This window comes from Poecilia latipinna, unplaced genomic scaffold, assembly GCF_001443285.1.
Source record: "Poecilia latipinna isolate Pla-1442-1.1 unplaced genomic scaffold, P_latipinna-1.0 Scaffold782, whole genome shotgun sequence".
Lineage (NCBI taxonomy): Eukaryota > Metazoa > Chordata > Actinopteri > Cyprinodontiformes > Poeciliidae > Poecilia > Poecilia latipinna.
The window spans coordinates 9,089-25,362 of NW_015113398.1; the positions used below are offsets into that span (position 1 = coordinate 9,089).

Genomic DNA, 16,274 nt, shown 5'->3' on the forward strand with positions numbered 1-16,274 from the left:
CAGATGTTGGGATCCATCAGATGCTGGGATCCAGATGTTGGGATCCATCAGATGTTGGGATCTATCAGATGCTGGGACCCATCAGATGTTGGGATCCATCAGATGCTGGGATCCAGATGTTGGGATCCATCAGATGCTGGGATCCATCAGATGCTGGGATCCATCAGATGTTGGGATCCATCAGATGCTGGGATCCAGATGTTGGGATCCATCAGATGCTGGGATCCATCAGATGCTGGGATCCATCAGATGTTGGGATCCATCAGATGTTGGGATCCATCAGATGTTGGCTCAGCTGGGAATCCAGAGGATCCACTGGATTTCCAAACACAGACGAAGTGATGGAACAGAACTTTGATACCTGGAAGGTTCTGGATGGAGTTCTGGTGCTGGAGCGGTCCAGAAGTCCAGAACCTTGTTTAATGATTTCTGATGAAGGATCAACATTAATGCAGACATTCAGCCAACCTATTGCTCTGCTTTAATATTTTAACCTTAATGTTGTTTTTAACAGAAAGTGATGGTAATTAAACACGTCAGCTTGTGATGAATGAATCTATGTGATGTTTCACTTCCTGAAATCACTGAACTTTTCAGTAATAATCTGATTTATGAATATTCATCTGCATGGCAGAAGGCCGTTCTCCATTAAAAACAGATTCATGCTGCAGATGATGGAACGATTAAACGCAGAGATCCACTCTGAACCCAAAATCACTTTTCTGCTGCATCAAAGGTTCAATAATTCAAAAAACAGATGATTTTCTGCTTTGATCCAAAATGATATAGATTATTTTCAGATTAAAAACCAGAAAGAAACTACATGACCTTTGACCCTTTATTGTCTCTTCTTTATGTCAGAACTTCCTGCTCAGCTCTCTGAAGGCTCCACTGCAGTGTCTGGACTTTAACTAGACCGTTGCAGCATCTTAACTCTTTCTGTTGGTTCTGTCCATTAGTGTCCATCAGAGCAGCCATGACCTTTGACCTTTAACCTGCTGCTGTTCCGCCACCTGGCCGTCATGCTGATGCTGCATAGCGGCAGAGAAACACGACGATTTAAACAACTTCAGCTTGTTTATTCTTATTTTTCCATCTTCTTAGTGAAAATAATCCCAGTTTTTCTCGTGGATCCCTTTAACCATGAAGCCCAGCCAGCATGGGCCCCATGTGGGGAAAAGGAGGGCAGGCCATATGGGTCCCATACAGCAGCCCTCCTCCCCCCCACATGGGGCCCACCTAGGCATGCTGGTTTGTTTGTTTCTGCTCTGCTGTACAGACGGTTTACGGTGACGCTGCTCTCATCCAGGATGGATCTCTGTGTTTATACTTTCTCCTCTTCCATCCGGTTGGGATTTCAGTTTGGCTTTGAGCAGTAATTGAAATTCCCAGGAGAAGGGGGACGGCTTTGGGACGGCCATGGACCCCCCACCCCCCCCTCAGCTCTGTCCTCGCCTTTGATCCGGCCCGGAGCCGCTCCGGCCTCCGCAGGTCAACCAACCTTGACTCTGATTTGATCCAGCGCCGGTGGAGCGACGCAGCATTCCTGGTGGCGCGTGGTCCCTTTAAGAGCGCATGGATGCAGACTCATCCTGCACACACAGAACACCTTCACACACACACACACACACACACACACACAGACTTCAAAGAGAATTAGGTTCAATTGACTCAACATTTAGCAGCTTCAAAGGCTGGAGGACGAAGCTTTGATGAGACAAACTTCAGCTGAACTTTTGGGTTTGATACTTTTCATGTTTTGTGAAGAAGTAAAATACAACCAGACATTGTTTCTGGTTTATGATCGTTTTATTGATCCAGTTTACGATATTCTTGTTAACTGAATCAACCGTTTTATCAGTTATTCTATCAATTATTCTGATGATTAATCAACTTAGAAAGTGAAGTTTTATAACTACATGAAAAATGAAGATAAATAATTCAGTTCCTTTTTTAAATATGAAAATAAACATTTTACTGCAGCAGCACTCCTGTAGTAAAATGTTGGTCATTTGGATCAAATGATTCATCTGCAGCTTAAAAGTCCTTCAAACATCAATATGAGAAAAAATCAGGTTTCTGCTGAACTGAACATCAATAAGGCGTATTGATCTGTTGATGATTTTATTGATTGGCAGATTAACGAAAAAAGGTGTTTATATGAGATTCTTTTTACAGAATCGGAACCAGGTGAGTTTCTGGGTCGAACAGATTTAAAGACAAAAAGTTTTTCTTTTTTCTTAAATGCAAAATGTTTTTGTTCAGTTTTGGTTTTACTGCTCTGACTATGTTGCTCTTTAATCAGATTCATTTTTATTGTCTGCAAACTTCAGTTTATGATTAATTGATTACTGAATTAGTAGAGGATTATTTCAATAATCGATTTATAATAATTAATCTGATGAATACTTTCATCCCTATAAATAAATAACGATTCTAATTTAAGTTAAAAGTGATTTTCTTCTTTAAAAGGAGCATCAGACCAGCAGAACTGCTGCTGGTCTGACCCAACAGAACCGGGTTGCTCCAGCTATCAGAATGTAACAGGATGGGAAACGGAACCGGGAGAGCCGGGTCCGGATTTGTTTGGTCTGGTTCCGACCTCGCTGTGACTCATTCTGGCAGCTTTCAGCAGCTGGTACCGGTACCGGCGCCTGCTGGAAGCAGATAGGTGGAAGTTTTAAGCCTGTTGGGAAATAATCCAGCCTGAGACGGATTCTTTATGACTGCCGCTCGGCTCTGGTCGGGTCGGCTCCGGTCGGGTCGGATCGGCTCCGGTCGGGTCGGATCGGCCTGCTGAACGTTTCCATCCTGCGGTTTATGCGCTGAAATATTTTCTTCTTCTTCTGTAAAATATTCTGCGTCTGATGATCAGCGGCTTCTTTCCCCCATCAGTTATTCAGCTGCATTCTCACCAACATCTCGATGCTCAGTTCTGATTGTTGCTGAAATCTGATTGTTTTCATTTTTCCTGCTAATTAAATGAAAGTGCATTCAGACTCCTTTCTGTAATCTGTCAGCGCCTACATGAGACATCAGAGATCCGATCATCGAGCCCTGCGGGACGCCAAGAGTCAACAGACAAACGGGTGAAACTAACAAACCGTTTTTATTCTTTGTCCGTCTTCAGCCGCCTGATAAATAAATCAGATTTTCATGATTCCATCAACGCAGAACCAAAACACGTTGCTGGATTCTCCATCTCCACCGTCTCATTTTGATTCCTGCTTCCAAGGAATCGAACCACCGACTCCCAGACACCCTCAGAGACAAAGTTTCAGTTCCTGACAGGACGGAGCAGCTGCTGTTTGTCACTGAGGTTTCATTCAACTCAGAGCTGAAATCCATTTAATCTGAATGAGCGAGCAGAGCACAGGAAATATTACATTTAATGATAATGAGATTTAGTGCAGTTTTCCCTCAATGCATCTGTGAAGTGCATGGGAACATGTTGAGAGCAGCCTGTGGGAATATTAAAATGTAAAAGCTGAAGTCATTAAAGGAGTTTATTAGGACAAATCAATTCTAAATGTCCATTATTTCCACCTGGCAGCGAACAGACACCCTGAAGTCCTCAGGTTTAATGACGGCCTCCTGCTGGAGGGAAGATCAGCGTTTTTCATTTCACATCCTTCAGGTCCGCAGGAAAACGCAGCGTCCCGTTAAAACAAAGTGTTTGTAGGGATCTAATCCACTCTGTTGTTTCTGTTGATCAGAGCTGGATGAGTTCCTGCAGGATGAACCAGTTCCTGTTACTCACTACTGGATAAGATCTAAAGTCAAAACAGAATAAAGATAACATCCCAAAATGATTCATACCAGATTAAAGTTAATGTTTTCATTTAAAACATGTTTCTTCTGATTGGAAGTGAAATTAAATCCTTGAGCTCAACCAGAGTCTGGACTTGGAGTTAAAGGATAAATCAGAAGTTTTCCAAGAACCAAGAAGCTTCATGAGGATCTGGAATCAGATGCTGAACTGCACAAAACTCCACTGCTGAAGGAAATCCATGATGAAGTAAGTTTAAAGTTCAGTGCAGAACATCTGGAAGAACATGATCTGGTCCGACGAGATCAACGGCGGCAGCATCATGCTGAGGGCCTGCTTTTCCACAAACCTCATAAGAATAAATGAAGAGGGTCAAAAGTCTGATCCCAAACAAACAGAACCTGTCCAGGTGGACCGGCCCGGATTGAATCTCCTGGTCCAAATAACTGCAGATCAGAATCAGGCCAGGAGAATCTGATCCCCAGACAGAAGAACAAAAGGATTATTTAATAAATCCGTCTGCAGTTAACTGTGGATCAGAACCGTTTTCACCAACACCTGCAGCTCTGATGGTTCAGGTTATGAAAAATGCTTCTGCTCAGCAAACAGCATGAAAGAGGTGGATGTGTCATGAGGCTGTTTCCTCTGAGCTGATCCCAGATCTGAGGATTAGATGAAGAGAGGAGGCCTCACATCTCTGAAGGGGAAGTAAAGCGTTCATCACAGAGGTGATGGACGCAGGTCAGCAGGAACATGGGATTTATTTCACAGCTCCGTCCTGAAACGTTCAGATCCTCCTGGGAGGAGTTATAGCCTGTGGGGGGCGCTGCACCAAGAACCACTGAAGGAAAATACATAAAAACCAACGAAGAAGACACTGAGAGCAACTTCCTTCTTCACCAGATGGAAACAAGATGGAGGCGTCAGATTTTAGTGGTTGGAGGATTTTTCTTTAGTCTAAAGACCAGGAGCCATTTCTGCTGCTAGCGCTAGGCTAGCACGTTAGCTTTGGTTGGATTTACCCAGAATGCCCTGCGCTGTAGTCCACTTCCTGCTTTTGGAGCGGTCTCCCTCCAACTGAACCCAGACTGAGGTTTTTAGGCGGACCAGAGTTCACTTTTTGGTTTGCATCAGTTTGATTAAACATTCAAACGAACCGACTGGATTTGGATTAGAGCGGACTGAACTGGGCTGCTGTGGATTCAGACTATTTCTTTAACTTCTTTCACAGATTATTTCACACATATCTGAGCATTTAGACAAGACATATTTCTATCACTTAGTCAGAAAGAAGTTGATATTTTAAGTGTTTTGGTTTTCAGGAAGGCCTTCAGGATGGGACCAATCCAGCTGAAGGAAGCAGCAGTGGGAGGTTTGGTTTGAGCGTTTTGTTGCCGCCACATCCGAGTCATGATGTTTATTCATGTGATCCAAACATCGTCCTTCATTTCTCCACTGGCTTCTCAACCCGACTCGAGTTGGATGAACATCCATCTGATGTTAACATGATGACGGTTTAAAGGCTTAGAAAGTCTCACTGGGATCCTGTTTAAGGTTCAGAGAAGGTTCTGGTCCAGGTCTCACTCTGACTGGATGGTTCCTCACCAGAACCACCCAGTCTGACGTCTTCTTAGGTTGGGTTTGATGAGCACGTTCAGCGTTCTGGTTTTAAAATATTAAATTGCATTCAAAATATTTCATGCATCCAGGCTGTGCAGCGACTGTCTGCCTGGGCCGTGAAACGCCAAATAAATGGCTTCATTTGGACATCTGCACCGTTTAACAGAGAGAACAGGGAAAAAGCAGAGAAAACAAAGTGATCATCTAACCCAGAGGAACTCTGAAGTCTCATCCAGAAACAGGAAGACAACAAAGATAATATGGAAAGACCAAAGTGTTGAAAACAGACCTGAAGAAAAAGAAGAAAAACTCAAACTGGATCTTTTTTAAAAGGTCAGAGAGCGCCATCTGGTGGCTGTCATGAAACCCTTCAGTGGATTTATTACTCAGCTGCAGCTTCTGATCAAAACAAACCAACTTCTAACAGCTTCTTCTCCATCATCCAACAGGTTTTACAAAAACAGAGCAAAATAAATTTAAACTACTACAAAACTCATGAAACCATAAATCCAGTAAGATCCTCTGGGAGAACATTAGTAAACAACATCTAACATCCACTTGAGAGCGTAGTGTGTGTGTCGTCTTCTGCGCTCAGATTAAATGACATCCAGCCTGTTGGTTGGAGTTTCAAATCTGATAAAAATATAAAATGTTTGATCCAGTCCAGCTCTGCTTCCTGATTGGCTGAGAAACACCAGCTGATGTGTGAGAAGGAGCTGAAAACCCATCAGGACAAAATTAATCAAAACTTCTCCTGACATCATGTCTAAAGGTCAGGAGGTCAAGAAAACAAGGAAGATTTAGTTTTTAATCATCATGTGGATAAAAACTTTGATCTGTGTTTGGTTCATCCAGGCTGCTGTTTATCATGGATAAAAATGTACATGTTGACATTAATATTTATTTCTAATGTTTTTACCCAATCAGAGGCCTCAGGTCTCTCAACCTGACCTTGTTTTCTTACGTTCTCTTAAGACATTTTGCTGTTGGAATATTAAATGTTTATAAAGCTGTAAATTCATAGACTCCTTGTGGTTTTGCTTTACTAACTTTGGGAAAAGTTAACCTATTAATACCTCTCATAAGTTTACAAATCATGCACCAAAACCATTTTACTACCATTTAAGAACATATTATGTGATTTCCAGGCACATAGAGCCGTTTTATAGCACAACCAAGTAACTCTGTTACCTTCAGTTATTACAAAAATGCTTTATATATCAAATATAACTTAAAAGAAATTTGACTTCCTGATTCAATGTCTTGAAATTGGGCCTCTGTTCCTTTAAGAAGCTCCTGGTCTTTCTGAAGCTCCGTCACCAGGAAGTCATCCCAACATGGCTCCTCTTTAACCCTTTAACAGTTTTACCAGCGTTGCTCTGAGCAGCAGCTGCTATTAGGAGCTCAGCAGCTGTTTGCTAATTGCTGCTGGCTAGTCTGAAGGGGCTGCTGCTCTTGGAAACTTAGAAACTGCAGCTCAGGGGAGGAGCTGCGCCTCAAAGGCGGGGCTTCATTCACCCAGGCGTCTTGCAGCTAAATGGTTGTCATGGAGATTAAAGGATTTCTCAAAGAGGTATGAAAGAGTCAAGGCAACACTCCAGGTGTTAATAATATAAGGGCTGCACAGGAGGATGAAGAGGGCTGCACACTCTTTTTCTGTAAAGAGCGTCATGCTGATGGATATTCTTGGAAAAATCATGTAAACTATCAGGCAGAACCATGAGACATTCATCTCCTTTATCAGCCGAGTTAAATTAGGAAGAAGCACCTGCCAACCGCCATAAACACACACACACACACACACACACACACACACACACACCTTGCTCCTGGAGCGCTCTGATTCCAGTCTCCTCATGTCGGTCGCGGCTCGCATGCCGGGCCTTTGTGTTCTGGTGATGCCTTCACTGACGGCTCAGGATAAATAAACATACCCAGATCAGACCACAGAGAGCCTGCGCTCTTCCTGGTACCTTCAGCTCTTTCCTGGCTCATTACACGTCATTTCTTCTGCAGTTATGCTGCCACTGGAGAACAAGATGGCCGCTTCTCACTCTGCTACTTTTTCCTACTACTCTCCAGCTATTGCACCATTCTTCGCTAATGCTGAGCCTGGTTCTGGTTTCTTACTGCGAGAATGTTCCTCTCCACAGTCACCTTATGCTTGTTCAGCATGACAGACGGTAAAGATTTGATGCAATCTGCAGCTCTGGAGGCTCTTTGGCTTAAAATCATGATGATCGATGAATGATTTTAAATATAGGTTTTAGCAGTTTTTAGTGTTTTAGTTTTTTCATGGAACATTTTCATCAATAATATTTTTAGATCTTTAGAAATATCAAAGTCCCATTGAAAAAAAATGCATCCTTCATGCTTTTGCATAGGTTTTATGTTTTTCTGTATATTTAAACTTTAAAATAAATTTCCTGTTTTAATGTGAAGGACCAACAGGAAGTAGAGTGGAACAGAGAAGTGGAAGGAAAACTAAACACAAATTACTACAAATACAAAAGGTCTGGCATGAATTTTCTGATCTTTGGTTATTATTTTAATTGTAATAATATTATTCTTCCTCCTTTGAAATTTGCATCACTTCCGGTAGATCAGCTGCATACAATCCTAATTAAATCCTCAGAGGTTTGTGTTTGGAGCGTAGAGAAGCTCTGGAGGATCAAATATTAAAACTCAGCTGAAGTTATGCAGTCATTGATTGTTGTTGTGTTTCATGTTGTCTGCCGCTAGATGGCGCCAGCTGCTCCTCTGAATGTGGAAGCCTGTAATCTCAGCTCTGCATGTTTAACAGAGAGGAGGAAACGTGGGTGGTGGTGGGGGGGGGGGCGCAGTTTGAGTTATGTTTGAATTATTTTAATATTATTTCTGATATTTCTGAGGGTTTTCTGGGTAAAATGGCTCCTCCTCCCTGAAGCTCAGACTCATCCAGCTGAAACACTGACGGTCTGATTTCCTGCAACAATCAGTCCCTCTGTTTCTAATTGGCTGGGGTTTCGCCTTCCCCCCCCCCACCCCCTTCCCCTGTCCCTCCTCCTCTTCGGGTTATTGTCACTGACAGTCGGATTATTCCTCAGCAGCAGCAGCAGCCTCTTCATCCTCCTCTTCCTCTGCTCTCCGGCGGACATGCGGACTCTCGGAGCGGATCTATGATTCCCGCAGCATCGCGGCTTCTCTGCACGGTAAGCGCTGCTGCTCCCGGTTCCTCCAGGTTCCTCCGGCGTGTCCGCGTCCTGTCTGTGTGCGCCCCTGGCCGCTGAGCCATGTGCGCCCGGGGGGACGGAGTTCTGTTGGGTCTGCTGGTTCTGAGGAGTTAAACTTCTGAGCTCCTGCTGAGCAGCCGGGGTGGGGGACTGGAACCAGGGGCGCACATTAAGCCCCAGTTACCCCCCCCCCCAGACCCCCCCTGGGTGGCATGTGGCCCCCAGATGCTCACCCCCTCCCCCCTGCAGTGGAGGGTTGCTCACCTGAGGGCTATCATCCTCTTCATCCTCTTCATCCTCAGCTCTGATGGAAACTACTGAGATGTTAGAGAATGTCTCCCTGCGGGGGTCTGCAGGGGGGTCAGGAAACAACCGATATTCTCAGCAATAATTAGGATTAATTTCCTTTTATCTCAGCTTGTTGCCTCCAGGAGCAGCGAGTGAAATTTAGATTGACTTTTCCTCTCTGTGTGGGGAGAAACGCAGCTGAGGATATTTTCTTATTCTCTCTTCATAATCTACATCATAGATCTGCTGCTGATGAATATTTGACCCAAAACAAAATGTTTTACCTTCAAATCCACAACAAAGTCTGAATCTGAATGTTTGCATAAAAGTTTCTGAACAATCTGCTCTGTTGTCATTTTATCTGAATAAAAACAGGAATAATTTCCTGTCCATTTAATGTTTGGATTCAATTCGTTTTCTGCACAAGATGTTGAATCTCAGTCGTCTTGGTGTGAAAAGCCAATATTTGGTAGGATATAATATTTAGGGTGTCTTGCACCCAAACTTTACTTCTCAATACAAATTTGAGATATAAAAATATTTCTAGAAAAATCAGATGGCTAATATTAAAATAGCTGATAATCAATGTTTATAATATCATAAATATTAGAGTGTACCTCTTTCTCTAGAACATGACTCCATATTATTTGTGGAAAATGTATCTATTTTACAAAAATGTTTTAAAGAAAATGAAGCTCTAAAGCTGGAATATCTGACACTCCATTGGCTATCACTTCCAAAGCAGCCAATCCAGGAGGAGCTGTGATTTTCCTTGGTGCTGATTGGATGAGCGGAAATATGGAAGATTGTTGATGCTCTGCAGTAGCTGAGATTGTTTCTACTTTATGTGTGTTTGACGTTTTAACTATTAAAACAGGCAGGAAGTATCTGGTGTTCACTGGTTCCAGCTGTTTGTCGGCAGTCCATACTGGTCCCAGTCCATACTGGTCCCGGTCTGGTTTCAGTCTGTGGCGTTTCCTTCTCGCCCTCGTTGCTTGGTGCAGGAATCTGTGATATTCTCGGTTGGAAAGGAATCAGAGAGAGGAGCTGCGAATACGGGTTTACTTGGTTTTAATGGCGGAACACAGAACAGAACAACCACACCAGTGTCTGACGTCAGCTCTCGACAACCTAATAGTTGGCCTATCAGAAACTATCCCTAGAAACAGTTATGTCTGTATTTCTGACCACTAGGGGGCAACAAACTAATCTATTACAGAATCCTTCCGGAGTCGGTTCTCCGTGTCCGTCTGCTGATGTTTCCCGTCGGTCCAGATGGTCCAGTTGTCAGATCCGCCCCGCCATGTGAGACGGAGATCAGCAGGACCGAGATCAGCAGAAACGAGATCAGGAGAAACGCGGTTTCCTTGTCGCAGTTTCTGCTGGAGGTTTTTATCCTCCGTTTTTAAAGAAAGTGTTTCATGTCCAGTTGTGCTGCGTTTCACTGATTCTTTTAGTTTGGTTGGAAAAATGAAATAAAAAATGCTCAGAGTTTCGCTGAAAACCAGCTGAACCCAGTGGCAGGAGGAAAGCTGGACATTTAAAATATGATTTGTGTTATTGGAGACTTTAAACATAAACTACTGAGTCTTCAAAAAGGCAAGAAAAAAATGCAATAAAATAATTTTTTTGCACTTAAGTTGCATCCACTGTAAGTAATCAGCCAATATAATGTTTGTCATATTTAAGTTAAATAAAAGAAGTATTACCTAAAATGGAAAATGATAAATAAGTATGTATGTTTAATAAAGTTTAAGTATTTATGACGAAGTTTTCCTGTTCGTGTCGTAATGTCTGCCGCTTGATACAGCGTTCTGATTGGCTGGTTGTGATTGGTTGTTTATCTTCAAGCAAGGATGAAACACTCATCTGATTGGATGGAAAAGAGCTGTCTGTGATTGGCTGGTGGTGTGGCTCACATCTTCTGTAGCTCTGCTAGCAGAGCTACAGAAGATGGATTGAGTGGGTGTGTGTGGCGTGAAAACACACACACACACACACCATGTTACGGTTTGTTCACACACTTTGTACACAGACTCGTATCTAAGGAACATCAGAGGAACATTAAGCTGGAGCACCCAGAGAGAACCACGGCTGCAGAAAGAGCCCAGGCTGGGATTCAAACCCACAACCTTCCTGCTGCCTGGCAGCGGCATCATGTATTTGTGATTTGTTGGTGATGTTTGGTTGGTTCCAGTCAGTATTCTGAGGAAGTCGGAGAAGCTGTTTGATATTCATCACCACTTTCTCTGTTTTCTTTCTGAATCTCGTCAGCACTCCTGAGATGAAGCACAGATCTCAGAACCAAGCATGAACTCAGTCACAGCAGCCAACATCACAGACTGCATATCAACCACACACACACACACACACACACACAGATGCTCTTTAAGGCTCAGGTTTAATCGGCTCTGGATGCTTGATGCGTGTTTATGTGTTGGGGTGAGGGGTCACGTTTTCACGTTTAGCATTTCTTGGTAATGTTCTATCTATAGAGCAGATGGGGAGGGGGTCCTGCACTGGGGTCTGTGATGGAACCTGACTTAGATCTATAGCTAACAGATCTAGATCTGTAGATCTGCATGCTGATCCGCATCAGGCCGGAAGTTGAGCTGCTCTGAGTCTGAGTCTAATCGCTGGAAGATGATTTAACTCGTCTCGGAGTGGAACCAATCACAGATACCGAATGGATGCATGTGTGCATCAAAGAGCCCAGATAGCGATCAGCGTCGCGCATGCGCAGCGTTGCCGGCCCGGGGCGCAGACGTGACTCCTCGGATGCCTAAACAAATCAGGGCGGCTGCTTTGGGTATTCAAATCAGTCGGATGTGAGGGAGGAAAATGTCAGGGAGGCGAGCTACTCTCCAGGAGGGGTGTGTGTGTGTGTGTGTGTGTGTGTGGGGTGGGTTTGGGTTATAAGAGAACAGATTTAACAACCTCTGATTGATCAAAACATTTCCAGTCGGAGAGGCTGGTTTGTTCTTCTGCACAAGCCTCTGATTTATTCTAGATTAGTAAAAGTTATTAAATGTAGGGAATCAATTTCTGGAAGGAAAGTGATGCTGCCACCTGCAGGTGGGGGGGATCACTGTTCCAGTCAGAGAGCTGAGTTCAACGTCTCGCCAAATGAAGGTTTGGCAGAGGATAATCCTAATATTCATCTGTTGCAGCAGTACAAAAAGTGAGTACGTACGACATGAGACGCATCGGGCGCCGCGCTAGAGGGGCGCCAAAATAGTGGTGGAAAAATGATTTCTAATCTGCATTTTCTTTGCTGAGCAGCTGGTTGTTTGTGTGTAAATGATGTGACCAATCAGAGACGCTGATCCAGACACTGGAAACGCTCCGGCTGTTCAGAAGCAGCCGGAGGGCAGACGCTTCGTTTGAATCATGTTTTCTGATGATGCATCGCGTCACAGCTTAGCATCTCCTGACGTCATGCAGCATAGTCCACTCTGACCCAGACTGAACCAAAACCCGGTAATATCTGTTTGACCGTTTGATAAAGTAAGTTAATACCAGAATAAATTCAGCTGGAATGCAAACAGAATCGAATGTTCTAGATTCTGATAACATGGAAACCTTCAGATTCATATTCTGTTTATCCAGGTAGGATTCCATCGGCTCTCATTCATATCTCGCATATTGTAATAATAACGGTTATTGAAGCTGTGATTATTAACATCCATCCTCCATGGGAGCGGAGGAGCTCGGTGCGTCTCCTCCTCCAATCTCCATAGTAACCAGTCCGCTCTGCTCCGTCTTTACTGGTTTTTCTGCTCCAGTTTCTTCTTTAAGGCCGTTTCTCTAACCGTTCAGTCCTTTTAACTAAAACATTTCCTGTTGCTGAACCACAGCAGTCCTCCACAGAAACGGAATAAATGTTGATTATTGATTTGACCAGTTGTTTGCTTGTGGGTTAATAAATATGGTTAAAAAGGAAAACATGGAATTTTGACCATATTAAAGCTGTTTTTTGCGGCGCCTCGTCTGTCCAGCTGCAGGAGGTTTTGGAGCAGACGGACGCTGTCAGCCGGTCCAGTCAGCTCGGTTCTGCTTCGTCCTTCTTCTTGTCAGATCTGCTGCCTGCTGTGGGTTTTGTCTTTAAAATGGCTGATTGGCCTTTTGTTGTAAACTGACTTTCTGTCACCATCAACACTGAATGAAGCTTCGACTAAATGACAGTTTTCTGCTACAATCACTGCAGTTCCTCTAATAAACAGTAGGTGATGCTGTTGAGAACAGGGAGAGAGGCAGCAGAAGAAGAGTTGGACAGTTTGACCTCTGACCCCTTCCTAACAGGAAGCTGACCTTCTGGTCTGACCCGGTTCTGATCCAAAGCTGCTGTTTCATCGTCTCCAGGCAACCAGAGGAACATCTGGTTCGCTTTAGTTTTTATCTTTCCTGCACAGAACGAGGTCAGTTTTAATTAAATTCAGAAACGTGATAATTGGGTTTGTTTTCTGTGTGATTCCAGAATAAACCTCATTTCATTCAGCTTCAGTATATTAATAACTTATTTAATGTTTTCCATTGATTGGAGTAAAATCTGACCGTCACTTAAAGCTTTTTGTTTTAATATGATGAGGAACTAAAGAGCATTTTTATTAATGTTCTCTTAATTTTTAGCATTTTCCTTCTCCTATTGATGAGCTTGAAAGCTGAGATATTCTGACATATTTCAGGATAAAAGTGGTTAATAAATATTTAAAAACAAACTTTAATGTTTCATGTTTCAGACGGTGGATTGAAAAACAGGCATGAAGCTGCAGGAGTTTTTCCCGTCTCTGCTGGACCTCTGAGGTTCTGTTCTCTGAAATGAATCGGCTCATTGTTCTTAGAAATATGTGAAATTATTTAAATCGTTTTCTGAGCCTCCGGTCCGGTCCGGCCCGGTCCGGGTCAGCACGGTCCTTCAGTGTTTGGATGTTCGTCCTCTGAAAACTCATTTCCATCACTGATAAATGAAAACTGGAAACTGCAGGAAAACTCCCACAGGTTCTCTGGGACAAATGTTCTCCAGAACCGAGCCCCAACAGAACCCTGTGAACGGTTTCTGCCTGTAGCTGCAACATCCTGCAGCTCTCTGCATGAAATCCCACATTTCTGTCATATTTGTGAAACGCTGCTGTGACTCTGCTGCAGAGCCTGGAGGAAGGCCTTAAGAGGGCGGAGAGCCTTTTATCCTAATGCACTTCAGGTCTCCAGAGGAAGCAGGGGGGGGGAGGGGGAGGCGGGGGGAGAGAGATGGGAACAGAAAAAAGGCTTGGAAGAAGAACAAGGAGTGATGTTTGGAGGAGGAAAAGAACAGGAAGCTCAGTGACAGATGATCCTGACGGAGCGTCAGATGAAGGTCAGAGGTTAATCAGTGATGGGGGAGGAGGGAGGGGCCTGGGTAAAGGGGGGTTAGTGGGGGGGGGTGATGGTCTCAGGGGGTATCAGGACTCAGAGTTCAAACATGATCCTTCAGGAGACGATCTGAGGATGAAACTCTTCCTGACGCATCACTGGAGCGGATCTGTTATCTGAGCCAGAACCACAGAGGTTCTGGTTCTGGTTCTGCAGAGTGTGAGGGCAGCGGGGGGTCAAACTGAACATTGACCCTCGCAGAGCGATCGCTGCTTCCTGAAAAGGCAGCGTGGCTTTATTGTCTAATAAGAGATGAATTTCCGTCTGAAGGTTTCTGTGATTCTGTGACCGTCAGCAGCTGGAGGGCAGCAGAACCAGAGCCTTCCTTCTGGATCACACTGCTGCTCTTTAACCCGGAGTCGGACCATCAGATCCCAGTTTTCCGACCGTTGCTCCCTTCCTGGTTCCTGTAGAACCGCTGAGCCGCTCTGATCTGCAGGACGATCCGGGTCAAAGAGACGCCATTTCTGTTTGAATAAATCATTTTTTACTTTAATCTCTCATCCCAAACTTGAAATGTGTTTCAGTGGAGAGATGAAACCTTGAAAAGCCTTCAGGCCTCAGGCTCTGATGTTGGATGAATCTAATAACAGATTAATATTTAAAACTTTATCAATATGAAGGAGACACTTCAATGTCTCTGTCCTGCAATGGAAAGCAGCCTGGAGTCGATCATGACGATCACCTATCGATTGAATTGTTAATCGATTTTGAATCGAATCAGGAAGGAGTTCCAGGTTCCAGGATGTCGATGCGTGAAAGTAACTCAGACCAGGAGTCAACGGCTCCACGACCCAGGAAGCCAATTGACCTGCTGCAGGAATCATTTTAAAGAACCAACGTCTCCTGTGGACGCTTTATGTGCTGCTTGCAGCCAGGGACCCTCATGTTGAAGACCCCTGCTGTAAACCGCTGCAGCCTGCAGAGATCTGCTGTTCTCATGACGTCCATCTTTATGATTTCATATCTTCAGTCCAGAACCAGCTGACATGATTTCCATCAGATCTGGTTTCTCAGACGTTTCCGTTTCCCTGAAACATCAAACGAGTCGTGAACAAAAACCTGCAGCCGCCGAGCGCTCGGCTTTTTATTTACCCCACGTCCAGGAGGACGTCTTCAGTCACACCTCAGAGTGTGTGTGTGTGTGTGTGTGTGTGTGTGTGTGTGTGTGTGTGTGTTTGGACGTGCCTCTGCATTTATTGCAGTGAGTTTGTGTTTGATGTATCTGACCTATGCTTGACACCGAGGCTCTGCTGATTCCATCTATCAGGCCCGCTTCAATCTCAGGAGGCTGGCGTGTGTGTGTGTGTGTGTGTGTGTGTGTGTGTGTGTGTGTGTGTTTCTGGATAATTAAAGGAACGTCCAGCCGGGTGTTTCTGATCTCGGAGTTTTGTTTCTGATATGAATCCATAAGTTTGTGTTTCTGCCTTATAAAGTATCTTTGCAGTATTAATATTCCTGTGTGCAGATGGTAAATATTAGAGAGGCTGCCGGGGCTTTAAGCTACGGTATAACGAGTTGAGTCGGTTTCATTCGGACCCATATTGGGATCCATGAATAATCTGTCGGTTTTTATCTGATCTTAATCTGGATTTGATTCTGTTCCTTAGCAGAATCTAAACGCATGTTTAGTCTGAAACTAAAACGGAAAATATTGCCTTCATTATACAATATTTAGCTGAATGAACCTAAATAACTCAGATTTTCATAAGCAGGTCTTCAACATAGGGGTCTGAAGCCTGAGGAGGTTCACAGACGAACCTCAGTGGGGTCATGAGGTTCAGAAAAGACACTTTGATATATTTTTCTAAATTCAAGGTTATTTCCTTTAAATACACATAAACATGAATCAACACGGAACAAACGGGTTAAAGGAAAAATAGAATAATATATTCCAGTCAGAAATGAATACAGGTGCTGGTCATAAAATTAGAATATTGTGATAAAGTTCATTATTTTCCATAATGTCATGATAA

The 16,274-nt window shown here is 43.8% G+C and overlaps 1 protein-coding gene across 1 annotated transcript in view; it reads left to right on the forward strand.

Annotated features, from left to right (window-relative positions):
• Positions 1–8,334: 8,334 nt before the first annotated feature.
• LOC106956024 (poly(rC)-binding protein 3-like) overlaps positions 8,335–16,274 on the forward strand; it is a 53,339-nt gene continuing 45,399 nt past the window's right edge. Inside the window, exon 1 of the mRNA XM_015046541.1 lies at positions 8,335–8,580. The gene's annotated coding sequence lies outside the window, so the exon portion shown is untranslated. The remainder of the gene's footprint in view (positions 8,581–16,274) is intronic.